Source organism: Pagrus pagrus (genome assembly GCF_965226575.1).
Source record: "Pagrus pagrus genome assembly, chromosome: 1".
Taxonomy (NCBI): domain Eukaryota; kingdom Metazoa; phylum Chordata; class Actinopteri; order Spariformes; family Sparidae; genus Pagrus; species Pagrus pagrus.
Window position 1 is genome coordinate 25,205,119 of NC_140185.1, and position 17,432 is coordinate 25,222,550.

The window sequence follows — 17,432 nt, forward strand, 5'->3', positions numbered from 1 at the left end:
AAGTGGGAGCAGCAGAACAGCGCCATCTTAAAGACCCAAGGCTGTCTCTAAACACACACATTAAGCAATACCGAGGCACACATACATACACAGACACTCCCATTAGTCACTGTATTTTGCTTTTACAAAGAACATTTAATCCTCCTAAACTATCTTTTGCCTTTCAGACCTGATTCTTTCGGAGGGTAGAGGCAGTTTGTATTAAACAACTCAAGAGGTTTTTTCACAACAATATGTACACAGACTCAGAAACATGAGTTATTGATTTGAAAATGCCTAAATATTTGAGGTGGGGGACAGAGTTCCTGCACAAAGTGGAGAAACTCTCCACCACCATCCATCATGTTTAAACTCTTTGCTGGTGTTTATGGTATCAGACAGTCTCCTCTGGGTGTTTATCTGGCCGCTGAGGCACGAGTCACGATGGGGGATAAAGAGTTTCCAAAGTGTTCTCGCTACTGAGCTGTGAGTAAAGTTGATGTATGCTGTGGGGCGCCGAGAGCCTCGAGCTGAGAAGAAGCCCATTGAGTCAGATACGTTTGTTTTAAGCAACACGGCTAATAATCACTCAGCGCACTGACGATCACTCAGAGATTCTCCTCAGACTCCTCTTGAACGCCTCGTTTATTCTGCAGCCACCTTCCCTCCAAAACATCGTCTTTCTTTATTTCCACAGCTAATTCAGACCCTTTCTGCGTCCTCTTTAGACAGGTTTTTTTTACAATGTGAAAACATTCTGTTACATTTATTTGAAATATGTAAACACATTTAAATGAATGTTTTCAACAGTTGTAGGATTACCAGCCTTACGAGACAATGCACAATGCTCAGTGAGCAAATGTCTGGGTTGGGAATTGAATATCTCCTTCGTTAAGCATTCTGACTTCAACTTTATGATGAAAAACACTGCATGCTGAAAAATTGAGTCATTTCATTTCACCAATATTAGCTGTTTTGGGGGAAATGCAAACACATACAAGTCAAGTTGGCTCAGTTTTATTTATTCATCATCAACATATACTATAACATCACCCGAGGAGCCTAAAAGCCAGGAGAACTTAGAAAAGAAATAGTTTGTGGAACAGAAACAGTTACGTCAAGAATAAAAGAAAAAACTAAAGGGAGAAGTTGGCCAGCTGATGGACTTCTACTGGAGTACACTGGCACCTCTTTGTGTTTTTTTTGCATGCTGTCTTGTGTGTGAAATGCCAAAGTGTAAAACCTTTGCCATACTCATTTTTCTCATGTATTCTGTCTACTTCTGTTTGCCAGTCCTTGAATAGTAAATCTAAGCGCTGTATCGTAGGCAACTGGACTTGTTTCTGAACTGTCTGAACTGAAACGGGCCCAGTTGCCTACGATACAGCACTTAGAATTACCATGACCTGGATGACTCAGAACCTTCATCAACTTGAATAGTTACTCTGTTTTTCCACTGACAGCATGGAGAATGTTAGTTTTCTAATCATCAGTCCCCTGCAAAGACCAAAACCAGGGCTGAATTTATTCCAAAATAACACCAAACAATTGCACCAATTGCTCATGTTTTGAACATCCCGAGGGGAACAGACTTAGACCCAACACCAGCGCTCTCCACCGAGTTAATGCCCGTCTCTTTGGTCTAGCTTTACTTTGGTTTCTATCAGTCTCCCTCTTCCCCTTTCTTTGCCTCCTCCATCAGCAGGTTATTCTTCTTTTTGCAGCGTTTCCTTAGTTATTCCAGTTGCTCCACCGTTACCTGGGGATAGCAACCAGGGAAAACAATGCCTCTTCCTGTTTTGGTTGCACAATGGCAATGACCCACTTCCTTCGTGCTGTAATTTGTCGTGGTTGGTTCACAAGGGGCCAATCTATACACAACCAATCTATTTTCTACAGCTATTACACTGCAATCCGTGTTTACTCTAGAATGAGAAGTCAAATCAAATATGTTCTCTATTGCCGGTTTAAGTAATGGTCGCAAATAACCACAATGCCCAGCTGTTTAAGGAAATCATTAGTTTCTTTAAATAAAATAAGCTGTGTATTTGTGACCAATTGGTAAAGATTAACATCTTCAGTATATGACCACAGATAGTGTTGAGAGAAAAACGCATTGTTCATTTTTTTGTTGATGTTAGATTTGTGAACAAATTGTTCTTTGTGAACGACGAAGTTAATCAAGTTAACTTGATTCACAAACAACAGTTGCTCGTGAGTCCTTTCCTAGTGGCAGGTGAATGAGGCGAACCAGGCTGCTTTAAAGAACCGATCTTAGTCATCACCTGGAGAAAGGTGTTCCCTCCTGATATTTCCAGTTTGATGATGTCAGAGGGAAATATGACAGCCACGCTGAAACAAGTCAGTCATTAACAGGGACTTCACGAAAATAGAGCAATTGGGCACAAGTTCAGTTGGCTTTTAGTGATATGTTGGCTAATATGCATTTGAGGCTAGCAACAGACACCAGGCTTAAAAGATCCATCCATCAGATGATATTACAAGAGGAGGATTTAGATGAAAGCTCTCATCAGACAGCAGCATTTTTTTTTTATTATTCTAAATAGGGCTCTTATGTGCTTAAGCATCCTTTGATAGTCATTGAAGGCTGCAATCAGTCTCCAATTATCACTCTTTACATCTCAATGAGGAAATCCAGCTGCACTGTAGGACGCGATGATACAGCAGGAGGAGTAAAGTGTTTATGAGGAGAGGTAGATGATACTTAGAGACAGAATTACAGGGTGATTTCTAATCATCTGAACAAATCAAGTAAGGATTGCACTAAGTACTCGCTTTCTGTCTCCACCTGCTCGTGTCCTCTGTTTACTGGAGCTGGGACAGTGTTTGTTCCCTGTAGTGGTTTCTGAGTGTTGGCATTGGCATTTCTCTTTTGATGCTCGACTGAAAGCAAATAACATGAAAGCATTCAAAGAGCATCTATTGCGTGAGTGAGATTGAATTACGATTATGGACTCCATTTAATTATTTCTCTGAGCCAATTACGTTTCTCTAACTTCTTTCTCCAAAACTCAGATGGACAAAGACACGCGTTGGTTTTCGGGAAAGACACATAAAACACACTTATCAGAGTTTCAGATACAATTTTACATCAAACCAATATTCAGTCTAGTCAGAGCACTGCAGTGATTATTCTGCCCGTCCTCAATCACCATTAAACCATTATTTCTCCGTCCTTTATCTACACGATGCCCTCTCTCTCTCTCCCTCTGTCTGTCTCTCTCTCTCTCTGTCTCCACCGCTTGCTTTGTCTTTTTCATTTTCTCTTTTCAGTGCAGTCAGTATTGAGCGGCCCACAGCATTTGGATGCAAGATGAACTTTGATAAGAGTTAATGAGAACGCAGCATTGTACGGGGAGAGAATGGCTGGGGCTACACTCAAGAGCCTCCTCACCAGGAAATGGACCGTAAAGCACCGCAGCCACCCACTCCTCCGGGTTTGGAGGAGGAGAAGACGAGAGGAGAGGAGAGTCAGAGGAAGACAATAGAATAGACCAGGGAAAAGAAGGGCATGAAGGAATGGAAGAAAAGGAAATAGGCACATATAAGGAGCCCATGGTACAAATATAATCAAATCAACAAAAGGGTTTGTGTTGTTGGTGAAAAAAACACAGCAAATGAGTCCTCTTTGATGCCACTATATGTAAAACATGATAAAATGCCCTCTACAATAGCCTAATGTGCAAGAAAACATGAGAACATATCCTCCAAAGTGCCCTGGAGAGAAAATGAGATAAAGTGCCATATTGAATGACCTACATGTTAGAGACTCTGTTGGCTTTTACATGTATATTCCTCTAAATGGCTAAAAGTTAATGGTTCCCTTTGTGTTTTTATTACAGAGGTGTTGTAGTTATACTTCTGAGTCACATAATAAAACAATTCATAAAACTGATGCTCCACAGAAAGCCCAAGTCTTCCCCTGAACATAATGACTTTGCTGCATTATATTCGGTATAACTCAACTTTCATTGTATTGCGCTCAGCAACTGTTTGTCTTACTGGAGTAAGATTACACTCCAAACAAAACCAAGCAACAGCAAACATTGAATTGTTCTTTATATATCAATATCCATTTCAGTGTGTTTTCACTCTTCCAGCCAAAATCCACAATGTTCAGCTGCAAATGTTGTTATTGCTGGCCACCGCAATGTAAAATCATTTTAAGTTATGTTCGACTTCAAAATGTAACTTCTCCTGCTGCCTTACAAACGTGAGTTAAGTCAACTGTTCCACCCAACATAGTATACAGGGCGACAAAGGGGGTGCGACAAAGTCCAGGATGGGCCTTGTGCATCTGTATGAGACACTGAGTGGTTTGAGAAAGCAGTGTCAGTGTTCGATGATCTGGGCTGAGCACATGTTGAGTGGTTGCATGGTTAACCGAGCTACATACAGTAGCTAACAGAAAGTAAAAGCCTCCAGGGTGAGAGCCGGGCTTTGAAGACAACTGTCGTAGTGGCCAAACTGTGTAATTACAACGTCACGTGAGGCGCTGGGGCCCAAAAACACTTTTTCTCATAAGCTTACATTGTGAAAGAAGCTGCTGTGAAACGGTGGGTACATTTTTTGAGCGTCACAACCCCCACAAAATGACTTGTTTCACTATAATTTTAACAATTTGTCCCAAAAAGAATTGGGATAGTCTTGAAGAGCCGCAAGATTAAATCATGTAAACTCTATTCAATTTCGCTGCTGCTAAACCGGAAGTTGGGTCAACAGAAGACCCGGGAATTTTTTGTATACATACTGTATATATACATATATTTTCCTTGTGAGTATGAATTCAACAGTTGGCCGATTCTTACATACAGCACCTTTAATTTAATTTGTCTCTTTTGTAAAAGAGATTATAATCTCAATGTGACTTCCCGGTGAAATAAAAGTTATTTACAATTAATATATAAATAAAAGTTACAATTCTGTATTGTAAAGATATTAACACACTGGCTTCAAGAAGTAAAAATAGTATGCACAATACCCATAGAGAATTGAAATGTGCGACATATACGTGAACAAAAGATTTTAAATTAAAAGATCCTTTAGAAGCTGTAAAGTTGCTGTTTCCACTGATAACCAGGAGTAGCGCAAATTATGTTGGTACAACTGTTTTTTATTTGCTCACCATTGTTCCCCTTTGGGACATGATGTGTTTTTAGAGCTCAAAAAGGTTTTCTTGTAATTGCCAAGAAGAGGGTCTTTCTCCGTGCATCCTGAATGACTACAGCACACACAATTTATTTATATATTATTACAATTTAATTTGGTGTGTGCTTATATTCCTGTAAAGTACACAGTCTTGTACATTTGGGTTTTCCTATGTTTTAATGCTCCTAATCTTTTATTATAAGGTCATGTCTTATAGCTGGCCGAACAGCGTGAAAGATTCACATTTCACAGTTCAATGCTTAAAATGCTATAAAGGATTTTTCTGAGAAGGAAATGAGAAAATGAAATGAAATGACTAGGAAGCTTATTTTCAGAATCCTCACAGACATGTCACATTTTGAGCCTAATAAAACAAAATGACAGTGTGCCTTGGAAGCCGGCCATCCTGGATCTTTTTTTGGCTTATGTGTTACAAAAGACCTTGACCACCTACTGCTGCCTCTTGAAAACAGAAAACAAACAGGAAAGCAATGTTCCCAAAGATAGCTAACCGATGATTATGTTTTTTGTTGCATCTCAAACACATTTTGGGAGTGATTTTATTTTACACTGGCTGTTGCAGTGTTAGAAAACTTTCCCACTAAAGTTTGGCTTGGTAGTGTAGACTGTTCTCTAAAGAAAGGATCAGTTAGAGTAAATTATTAAGGCTGGATCTGAGATCACAATTCCCAATCGTCCCTCTCCTCAATCTTTGAAACTCGCCTTTGCTCAAAGACTTCCAACGCTGGAAGTGAAAATTCTCACCCTGTTTGAGGAAATAGCTTCTGGGAGAAGATCTAGATAACTTTGAGTCTAAAAGTATCGATTTTAGAGAAGTCTGCTCCTCAGAGTTACTTGACTTTCTGAACGTTGAACTGTAGCCACTTTAAAAGGTTTAATTTCTTAATGATCCAGTATGTAGGGGTTAGGGGAATGTAGAAGGATGTATAGACAGAAACGGAATATAATATTCATAAATATGTTTTTATTAGTTTAATCACCTGAAGTTAACATCACATCTGCACTGAGTGATTCGATCGCAAGATTCCTGGACCAGACTGACTTTCTTAACCTGCAAATCTTAGCAGCAGTGTCTGGTTCAACGAAGCATTCAACTAGTAACCGCAATATTCCCAGACTCCCTTATAAATCTGTTGATTTTAAGAGTTGTTGTTGAATTCTTGTAAAGTCAGCATTAAATGCAAAACATTAGGATGTTTCTTTCTTTGTAGAAAGTGTTGGCTCTATGTCTAATGTGTGTCTTGCCTCCCAACATTTAGCATCTACACACAATTAATGACGGAAGACAACATTTTATTGACCATAAACGTGTCAAATTTGTCAAATTCAGTAACCAGTAACCAATATAAGGCAACTGCTCCGACGCCCATGGAGAAAGTCCCCCTATTTGCATATAGAGCGGGAAAGTGTTAACCCTTTATACAAACAGAGGGAGCAGGTCCTGGTCCATGGATTCCACCATGTTGCACCGCCATGTTTCTACAGTAGCCCATAGGGGACAAACCAAACACTATCTGTACAGAGGGGGAGCACCTTTACAATTTTTTGCCTTTTTATTGGCCGACGTAGGTGAGGGTGAGACAAGCAGTATTGTTTCTCGCAATCTGCAACTTTAATTCTTTAATTCTTCTTAATATATTTTCTATTTTACATGTGTGTTTTATTTGTGGTGTTTTTTTTAACAGATTCACCTCGATAGTTTCTTTAGCGTTCACGAGATGTGATGTATTTTAGCATTTTGTGTTGTGTTGTATAGTGTCCTGTATATTTTGTTGTACTGCCAACAAAATTGATTCAGTGTATCATGCAATGACAGTTAAATAAACATCTCTTCATACCCTTCATGGACCATATATAGAAGAGAAGACAAAAAGGGATGCTAGGAGAAGGATTAGGCAGAGGAACCAACAAAAGGAACATGAGAAAAATATTAATATAATAAGGGATGAAATGAAATCTGATTTGGGAGGCCCAGAGGGGATTATAAGATGTGGGTGAAAATAAGATATTAAAGACTAAATAATGTAAAGCAGTGGCAGTACTTGACAATAGTGGAGCCTCCGCCATCCTCCGCCGATGAGCAGGGTCCCTAATAGCAAGAGGAGAGGAGAGGAAGAGATCAGGAGGCAAGAGTGGAACATCTTGAGGAGGCTGCTGATAAATGAATAAATAAAGAGTTAAGAGGGGAGAGGGCTTCTCAAGGATGTCATATCTTAATTGAAAATGACAGCTTCAATTAAAAATGTAATCATTCTGTCCGTTTTCTAATTAAAAGCGAAACGACTGATAGTTTTGACTCATTAACTTCAAAGAGTGATGCAGCCTGACAGAGTGGGGGAAGTGTGTCATGCGCTGAATGGAGAGAGGAGCAAGCAGACGAGAAGCGGTGCAGGGGATGAAGAGGGCCGATGTGGCGGGTGGGGGATAATCGGCTACAATGACACTCTGTTAGAGAGACCCTCGGTCAGTGGACGAGTGGTTAAATGATAATAACCAGGAAGAAGAGAAGAAGTGACTATTCAGTACTGTCATGAAGGTTGTTAGGCCTGACAAAAAAAAAAGCAGAGAGAGCTCACAGCAGTAAGTGACAATTATTTTTTTCAAAAAGCGCAGCCTCTTCGTCACCACTGCTTCTCTGAACTAACAGCCAACACTGATTCAATCTCCTAACAAGCTGAGGAGACCCACACACTGATCTGTAGCTCATTACCTGAGTCACTTATTTGATGCTGTCATCAGGAGGAGGCCATCTCAGGTCCAATCCAACTGGTGGGGATTTGTTCACTGTCTGTGAGGATGACTGAATTGTCAAACAAGCTACAAGACAACACACACAACACATGACGAAAGAAGTTCTTAGCAGATTTGACCCAAAAAAGGGCTAATTATTTATTTATTTATTTTAAATTTAGCTTTATGTTTAACTCGTGGGTAGCCAGGAGGATGAAATAAGTTTTGATTGGTTAAACCGTTTTAATTGGTCATCTGTCGGAAGCACAAATGAAGCTCAGTGTGTCTCTCTTTCTTGCTCTTGCTCTCTTCCCACTTCTTAATCAGCTGATTATGTGTTTACTCTTCTGTTCTAGTTAAACCACCCAGGTTCTGCCACGATTAAATCAAACAATCATATCCATATCCCATCACCACCACCAGTGTCTAGGCTCCAATGGGGGTGGGGTTTTTATACCTCAAAGCTTCACCCTCCATCTTGAACTATAAAGGACGTCACGATGGGGCCTAATCGCCAAGGACTCATTTTTCTCATCCGGTGTGCACATTGCAAAAAATATTTATTCATTCAAAACTAAGTATCTCCTGATTGAACAAGGTTTAATCACATTTTACTTTATAGTGGCTTTGGGGAACATGCTAGCAAACAGTGGCTTACCCATCCATCAGATAAACACAAGGGCACATATTTCACTGTTGGTGGGGAAAACCTCAGGGTTGTACCAGCATGTTAAAAGGCACAGCTACTAACTACCAACATAGGCTGCCACAGTAACATAATGTACAAAAAAAAAAAATCTTTGTATAAATCTGTTTTGTTCTATTGTGTAGTAGAAATAAACTTACTACTACTTACTGGAGGTCAGCCACCACCACCACTAATGTAGAGAGACTGCTCCACAGATGCTTGTAGCGAGCAGTAAAGGCCCTGACACACCAAACTGACATGAAATAACTACTTGCGGCGAAGGAATGCCACAAAGACCACAGCCGGTGGCCAACAAGCATGTACTGTACATCCTGCGCCTGCATGAAAGGAAAAACCTCTCTGTGGCTATACAAACCATTGTTATGATTAAGCAGCATTTTTTGACACCACTGCTTATAATCAATAATATGTCTGATAAAAAACAGTAAATGGCACTGGTGAAGAGGCGGAGGAGAGAAATAAGAAATCATGAATACAACAGCGACAGGCTCAAGGGGCTTTCCCTTTTTTTCCGTTTTTCTTTTCTTGCACTGATCCGCTTACCTGAAGCTGAAGTGGTTTCTCTCACTGACGAGCCACGGCAGATTTTACATGCTCAATCAGCCAAAAAGCTGTAGACAAGGGCCGTCCAGTGTGGAACACACCGCAGTGACTAAAGGCTTGTAAACTCACTGAAAGCCCCGACAGATGACCGTCAGCCTGGTGTGTCAGGGCCTTAATGTGTGTGGAGGTGCAGGTTGGTATAGTGGACCAAACCCGATGAGGCATATGAAGGGGGAACCGAATCTTTTAAAACCTAAAAACACATTGTTTTCCATCTATAATTAGCACAAGTGTTTGTATTGCATGTTATTGCATTATTTAAAATGATATTTTTATAATGATAGGCTGTTGAGGGGGACTCTGGTGTATGGATACACAGCAACTTTAACATTCATTTGCTGATATATGTCCAGAATTAGTATGAGCTTTACCAACCTACAGTATGAATCTGACTCTTTAGTGGCTAAATGCTCCACTATGTTCCCCAGCTAGTTGCTAACTTTGGGCCATTTAGGGATATGCAACAGCTGCCCGCTGCTGATGGAAATTACACTAATGAGAGCAGTGGGAACGAACCAATACAGAAAAGTTGTGGGCGGAAAATATGTAAAGAGTATTACTGATGTCAGTCAGGCTTATACAGGATGTTATATTTTCCTATTTAAAATATTAATCTGAATATGGAAGGAACACCATAATATTGATGCACACAGACACACACACACACACACACACAGAAAAATAATTTGTGTCTAAGCAGTTTCGTCCAGTCATTTGTATGAATCGTGATTGCTTTGGTTTCTTCTCAGTAACATCAGTCTTGGTCTGTCTCACACAGTCTGAGACACTTCGATCGTCGTGAAAAGGCGTGTTATCAGACAAAGATGCACCGTGTCTCTCTCTGTTTCATTCCCTTTGATTTCTCAGCCCTAATACCTTGAACAGCCACCTCTTTATCACATATAAAAGCAACTTATTGATTTTTTACTTTGCTCGGTAAAAATCCATCAGAGAGCAACAGAGAGGAAAACAATACAATAAGCAAAATGCATTTTCATATACGTCTTTATATTCAGAAACAAATTAACTCGACAGAAGTACGATTTTAGATCAGTGCCACTAAAAGTTTCACTCTGCTTCGTTTGTAAAACTTTATTCATCCGAGGAAGCTTTTCTGAACTTGTTTGCTCTTTTTTATGATCCTTTCTGCTTCACGTACATTCAGTTACAAACACATTTGTCTGGTACTTGATGCTGAGCAGCTCCGGAGCAACAGAGGAGAGAGGTGGGCTGTGTAAATAGTCTTGTTCACTTTGCCAATGTGATATGTTTGGCTGTTTAATAGCATTTCCAACACTTGGACTGACATAACCTTTGCTGCACTGTTAGTAAAACCATTTTTTTGGAGTGATCGCCACAAATAGATTATCCCAGTGCTCAGAAATATTTAAGCAACTCTAGCAGCTCATTGGCTGATATGGATCTATTCTGTACAAATGTGCATTGAAATTGCAAATAATATGTTAAATCAGTAAATACTATTGCAAATTCAGCAATTTACTGACAAACTGACACAATATTTGAATAGAAAGAAAGGAATAACTGGACGTATTACCTTTGCCTAATTTACAAGATAGTTTAATCGACTGAGAATTTCTCGTGGACTGTTTCACAAAGTTTGTAAAGTTTTCCCTAACTCAACAACTCAGAAAACTGCATGATTGTTTAAGGGAGTCTGGTACTGATGCAGCCACCTCAAGTTACCTCATGTGCAGGTTTTGCTCCGGAGGACAGAGATCTGATCTCAGTGAGGAAAATGAGGATAATCTCATTGTTTCTTAACATAACTGGATACAGATATACACAATTTTATGGCTGTTAGAGCATTTCAAAACACTAAAATCACAAAAAAACCTTTTCTGGACACGGTTAAAACTGTGTTATTTTGTTGAATAATCCAGGCTTGAACAATTATAACACTGAGGTTATCATTAAGCTTTGTTGCACATACAAGTTTAAGTGGAAAAACTTCTTCCCACGCCAGCAGCTGTTCTCATCTCTCTCTGACAACAACCTTGTTTACCCTCCGTGCTGGCTGTTAGGGGAGGGGTGGCTCTGGCCTTCACTTGCTGCACAAATTTTCCCGTCCAGATTTCGTACTGTGTTAACCTCACAAGCTTGTTTCTCTAACTATCAGAGTCCAGCCGCTCTAACATACCCTCTGGTCAGCTTGTCTGTACTTAGTCCTTTATGTACAACACTACTCTGAATGTCTTGCTTGCATGAATTTGATGCATATGATGTTGACCCCACTCAAAGACCAAAATACCACGTATACACTGCCCACACACACATCCACACAGCCTGCAGCATTGTCAAACAAAAATGGGCCTATATAGCAGGGAAAAGCCTGACACGGTGCCAAAACACTGTCCTCTTGCCTGAAATTGAACCTGATGGGTGATCATTCACAACAAATGCAGGAAACATGTCGTTAAACCATTAGCTTGCATTATGTTTCTACATAAGATAAGTAGAAAACAAGGTTGGACTGACCTTCATCTGCCCTGACACACAGATAACTTTAGAGAACAAGAGAGAGCGGAGACAAAATAACTATAATAGTCAGTAATTATCTGGTTAAGTGTCAGTTGCAGGCCAGAGAAAATCACCAGAAACTCGATGCTCAACAGTCATCGAGTCCATCATCTATTTATTCTTCTCTCTACAGCACAAGTAGAGTGGAGCCTAATCTGCCCTGCAGCTAACATCAGTTTCAGTTTGTGCTTTGCAGAGTATCTTCAAGGATGAAAGTCAAAGTTTGGCGAAGATAGTTGGTTACAGACTTGGTATTTGTATGAGCAGCTATAACCACCATTTTCTACATTACAGTCTCTTCAGCTGCTTTTTGTAGCTGAAGCAGGCAGCTGTTTTCAGTATAAAAGCTCTAAAATCTCACTTGAATTACCTGCTCGGCATCCAACAGCAGACAGACACAGTTATAATCTACTGTGGCTGATGAACAAAGAGGAACATTTAGCTAGTGAGACAAGAAAAGTTGTTTAATTCCAACTCCTACTGTACATATAAAGCCAAAGGTCAAATGTATGTGCTCTCACTGCACCGTCCATAACACAACAAGGGGGTCAAGGAATTGAATCCCGGCTGTCCCAGGTCCTTTCAGCATGGAGCTCATATATTCTTCTGCCTGGCGCCCCAGTTTCTTCCCATCATTTGACGTCAGGCTTCATATTTCCATCCGGTAATTTTTCTTCTTCTCTATTATAGGAACCACAGGGGCTTGTTGAATTCAAATGCTCACCGACACATGCCTTGACCCTGAGTCTCCATCCCTGGCTTCCTAGATGCTCCCGCATTTCAAAGACTCTGCTCAACCCTCGTTCATCCCTCAACCCCAATCATCCATCCAACACCACCCTCATTCTATCTACTTTTATGCTATACAATTATGTGGTCTTTGTGAGTGAAGTCTCAGGGATCAGGCTGAGGAGGGACACATGAAGGAAACAGATGACCAGGAACACAGGTTACAAAATAAAACAGGAAATCAACAAACCGTGCCTGGTGGCAAAATAGAATAGTGAAAGCTAGATTTAAAGGAATCCAATTTAAATGCAGATGGTCATTATTTTATAGTCATTACATTGGGCATTCAACATTAACTTCATAATGATGAGTTACAAAAACTTGTCTATGGCCAGTTTAAGTAACTGTCATTGCTCTCACCTAAAATTGGGTGAATTGTCCAGAGCAGATTATATTTTCAGGTCATACCCCATGCAGTAAACACCAGAATAATTTACTTTTTCATTGTGCTTTTGCAAAATAATGTGCACATTATATGTATGTCAGCTCTATCTAGATTCTGGAGTGGATGTGTCTGTATGCAGTATGTAATAAAGGTCAGTTACATCTCTACGTTCTGCAGAAATTTGTTCTGTTGCACAACGATATGTATTTCTGTAGCATCTGGAAAGACGACAGTGACGACAGCAACGTTAACATACATGAGGGCAAATATCTTGCAATCATGCCTCCTAATGTTTCTAATCTGACTCATTTTCATGTTTCGCCTGTAGTGTTTTGTTCTTGACTGGGTTTTTTGTCTATTTTTCAGCGCTCTGATTTCTGTCAGGCTCTCTGGCTGACGCAGAAACATCTGGTTAGTTAAGAGGGTTTTTTTTTTCCCCGTCACAGCTCGGCAGTCCGAGTGAACAAGGCTATCCCTGACGCAGAAAGATAGGGCTGTGGGGGATGATGAATGGGGCTGTTTGAGAATGCTACTCAGTCCAACCGCATCCTCCATCGCGTCTGTCTCAATAAACTAGGAAGGAAAGTGGCGCTAATGCAAAGTTAGCTGAGTTTTACACTCTCGCCATCTCTGAACATAATTGAATCCTCCGCCTAATTGTTCATCAGTGACTGGCCAATAGAAGTTGGATTTTCCTCTGAGGAACCTGCACTGCTGCTCGCTTTCTTTGTTCAATACATCACAATTTTGGATACGGCGTACAGTCGGTGCGTTTATTCTGTATCCGAGAGATGCTCCAGGGAGAGACGGCCCCATCCAAAACTGAGATCAAACTGGATGGAGGAGACACTGTTGTCTCACATTCAAGTCACCAGGATCAAAAACCAAGTCCTAACAACAAAGACACATTCTGATTCTTTGTTTTGCCGGACTGTGCACAAAGCAGAAATAAGATTTGACTCCAAGGTTCCTCTATTAAATCCAGATTTTGAAACTTTAACATACTTTAAACTGAAACTGAATCATTTGTCGCAATAATAACGTATATCTTTCCACATACTGGATGATAAAAGACACACTGGTGCTGAAGAATGTTTTTTATTGACCAAGAGAGTCTGTTAAGTGTAATAGCTGAGTGCCGGCAGCAAAGCAGAGTGAATGAGATGCCAGTTAAAGCTTTGCGAAATGTGAAGCTGGCCGCAGGCTCTTATCATCAGCCCGGCCAAATCACACTGCTGCCACAGTTACCTAATGCTCGGGTGAGGGGAAATCTCACCACCTGGGCACTGTCACACTGATGGAGCCCTTCCTGATTTATTCACCACCGATCACACATACAGGTATCTGTGCACACACAAACAGGCATGTATGTGCGTGCATCCACACTCAAACACAATGCAGGCACATTGGTTCAGACCTGGGCTGTAGCTCTCTGTCCAATTGAGTTTGCAGGTCCAGTAGCAGAACATAATGAGGTTTTCACACTGAGACACTCCAGCTCGAGAGAGTGGCGGGGGAGGACGCTGTGAGGGGGAGTCAGTGGGTGTGACACAGAGAAGGGGAAGGAAAGAGAAAAGGCACTCAATGATAATGTATGAGCTGTCTGTAGTGCTCTATGGTGGGGGAAAAGAGTGCAGTGACGCATTTAAAAAGAAGATTATCATGTCAAGATACAGTGATACCTCGGTGAACACTGATTCTCATTGGGTGGTGGTGAATACTCAAAGTTGCTAATCAGAAGAGGAGGGTGTGTGTGGGCCATGTTCTCTTATGAACTAATCAAGTTTAGCTAAGCCCGTCTAAGAATTTATGTTAATTTACCACGTCTATACACAACAAAATGTGTCAAAAGTTAAGTGAGCATCCTGTGGAAACACAGTATTCCTGTAAAATCATGATTTTGCCTATCATTAGATTACTGTACAACACCTCTGACAGCCAACACAATTATTTTACCACATTAATCAACTGTCAGCTGCAAATCCAACACTTAAACAAGCATAGGCAGCTACACGCAGTAGGCGATTTGAGCGGGGACGCCATCCGCCACCCAGAGTCTCTGGCACTAGCGGAACAGGAAACTCACAGACCGATTGCATGTGTTGTTAATCAATCACGTGACACTACCTAGCCAATCAAATGTGTGTGTGTGTTGCGTGAAGAATTGTGATTCGAGACACAGGCAAGAAAAGAGATGGGAGGACAACAGTCACAGAAAATGGACAGCGAAAGCAGCTTTTAATCAAAAATGGACTCTTGCTTGTTCGTTTTTACCAGGGGCAGTTCAAAATCTGTGACTCATAGCTGAGACAGTGAAGATTATGAAAAGTGGAACGTGAATTGCCACTGCAAACACACCCACTCAAATTTGAACTGAGGGCGCAGGAAAGAAAATGTTTTATACGGCACTAAATTGTACCACACGTTAGAAATTACCTTGGACCTTGGCTTGAGGGAATTGTTTCTAACTGGACCTCCTTGGATTAATTCTCCTTTCTCCTAATCCCACCATAGTGTCGGTTTCACCCTGTTGCAATTTAACAGATGACCAACTGGAACAATGGTAGCTTGACCCAGCCCTGTGCAGTTTGTCTCATATCCAGATTGGTTAACTCAAAGCATTGGTATTTGACGACCAGGGATCAAGACTCAACAATATCTCTCTCTCCAGAATAGCCTTCTGCACCTTAAGCCTGTCTTACCAAAGGAAAAAAAAATGCTGTAAGGAGCACTTAGAGTGTAAGTACAGGGTCATCAGGTGGGGACCCTTTCAATAGATGGTGTAACACTGAAATGGCCGTCATGGCCGCTACAGTACGTACATGTAGGAGTTACAGGTTGCTTTCAGGAAACTCCATAAATCAAAGAGAATTGAGGTTGTTGGGTCTGTTTGCGATGTAGTTTCGAGTCTCTGCCTTGAAGTTACATAGCACAGAAAAAAAGTGATGGGGGGTGGTGACATTAAAATGATTAGGACGCTGTTATTTCAAGGTGAAAGAGCTACATGTAGTTGCTTTAAAAAGCAAGTATGGTTAGTAGTAAATACAGCACATCAGGAAGCAAAAAACACCTTCTGTTTCAATCTCTAGTTTTGAGTGAGCTGTACTGTTTTTATGATATTAGCATTTTGTTATTTTGTCTTTTTGTTTTTACCACAATGGATGTCAACTAGAAAATCTGTAATAAATTAGATGTTTTTTGGAGTTTGTGATAAACAAATATCCCTGTGCTATCAGAAGCTCATACTGAGCTCTACACTTTTGATATCTTATTTTCAGGCTCTCTCTTCAACCAATTTGCATTTCAATCTTTATGAGAATTCAGCTGTGACTTGGCTTTAAATTACTCTGCCTCTGAATGCAGCAGCAGCAGTTAGCGGCTCCAGTATGAATGAGAACAAGAATCTTAGTTATCAGTCTAGTACTGACTTCTCAAGATCCATCACATATCCAGCAAAACTGCAACCTGTTTTTCTACACTTGAGTTTCCATGCAGGAAATGTGTTAACGTTTTCTGGAGGGCCTAAATAACCAGCCAGTTTTTCTATCTTATTTTCAGTCATTACTGGCTGACTGCTGAACCTCAGCATGGCTGCCTGCCTCCTCGTGAGAGTTCATCAACAATATATAGCCCACAGCCGGGTATATGCTTTGCTATGTGGTCAATTTGTCAGTTGGCTAAGCACAGCTTGAGTACGTCAGCTAAAACAAACCTATTTCTGCAGTCATAGCCTACAGTTTCAACATAAATGCATAGGTATTACAAGAATACCTCTATAGGAAATAATAGAACAGTAGTTAGTAGTTAAGTAGCTATGTTTGTCAATACCTTTGTTGGGACATAACAGAACTGAAATAATAGTCTGTTAATTTCCATAACTGCTCGTACTTCCTAATATAAATCTATTCATCAGCTAAGCTCCTGTACATCAGCTCCAGTTTGTTTTTTTCTCTTGCACTCAGAGCTCTTCCATGTTCCCTCATTATTTCCCTCTGGTTTATTGTGTCCATATTTGCTCTGTTCCCTGTACTTTTAAAGTCATTCCAACTGTTTCCTCAGCCCGCAGGCTACTCTTCTCTCTCGTTGCTTCTGCCCTCCCCCTCAGCCCTTTCAGTGTAGGTGAGTCAGTCAGCTGGGCTGCATCAAGGCGGGTTCTGCTCCACTACCTCTTTCTCTCCCCACTGTCCCTCCCTCCCTCACCCTCCTCGCCTCTCTGCTGTTTCCCTTTTCAATACCTCTGATAGCTGACAGTGAACCCAAATGCACCTCGACTATAAAGTCACACAGCGCAGTCTAGGAAGTTATAAATAGTGGGTATGTCTTGTACAGATTTAACACAGAACTGTCTGTGCATGCTCCTAATAACCAGGCTTAGCTGGAAATATGAAGCGAAAGGGAAGTCATATTTTCACCTAGTACAAACCTTAAATTAGTTTTTCTCTTCCTGATAGGCTTCGACATTATCTGAGTGTTTGTACTGTGTGTTTTCACTGAGATCATACCACACAC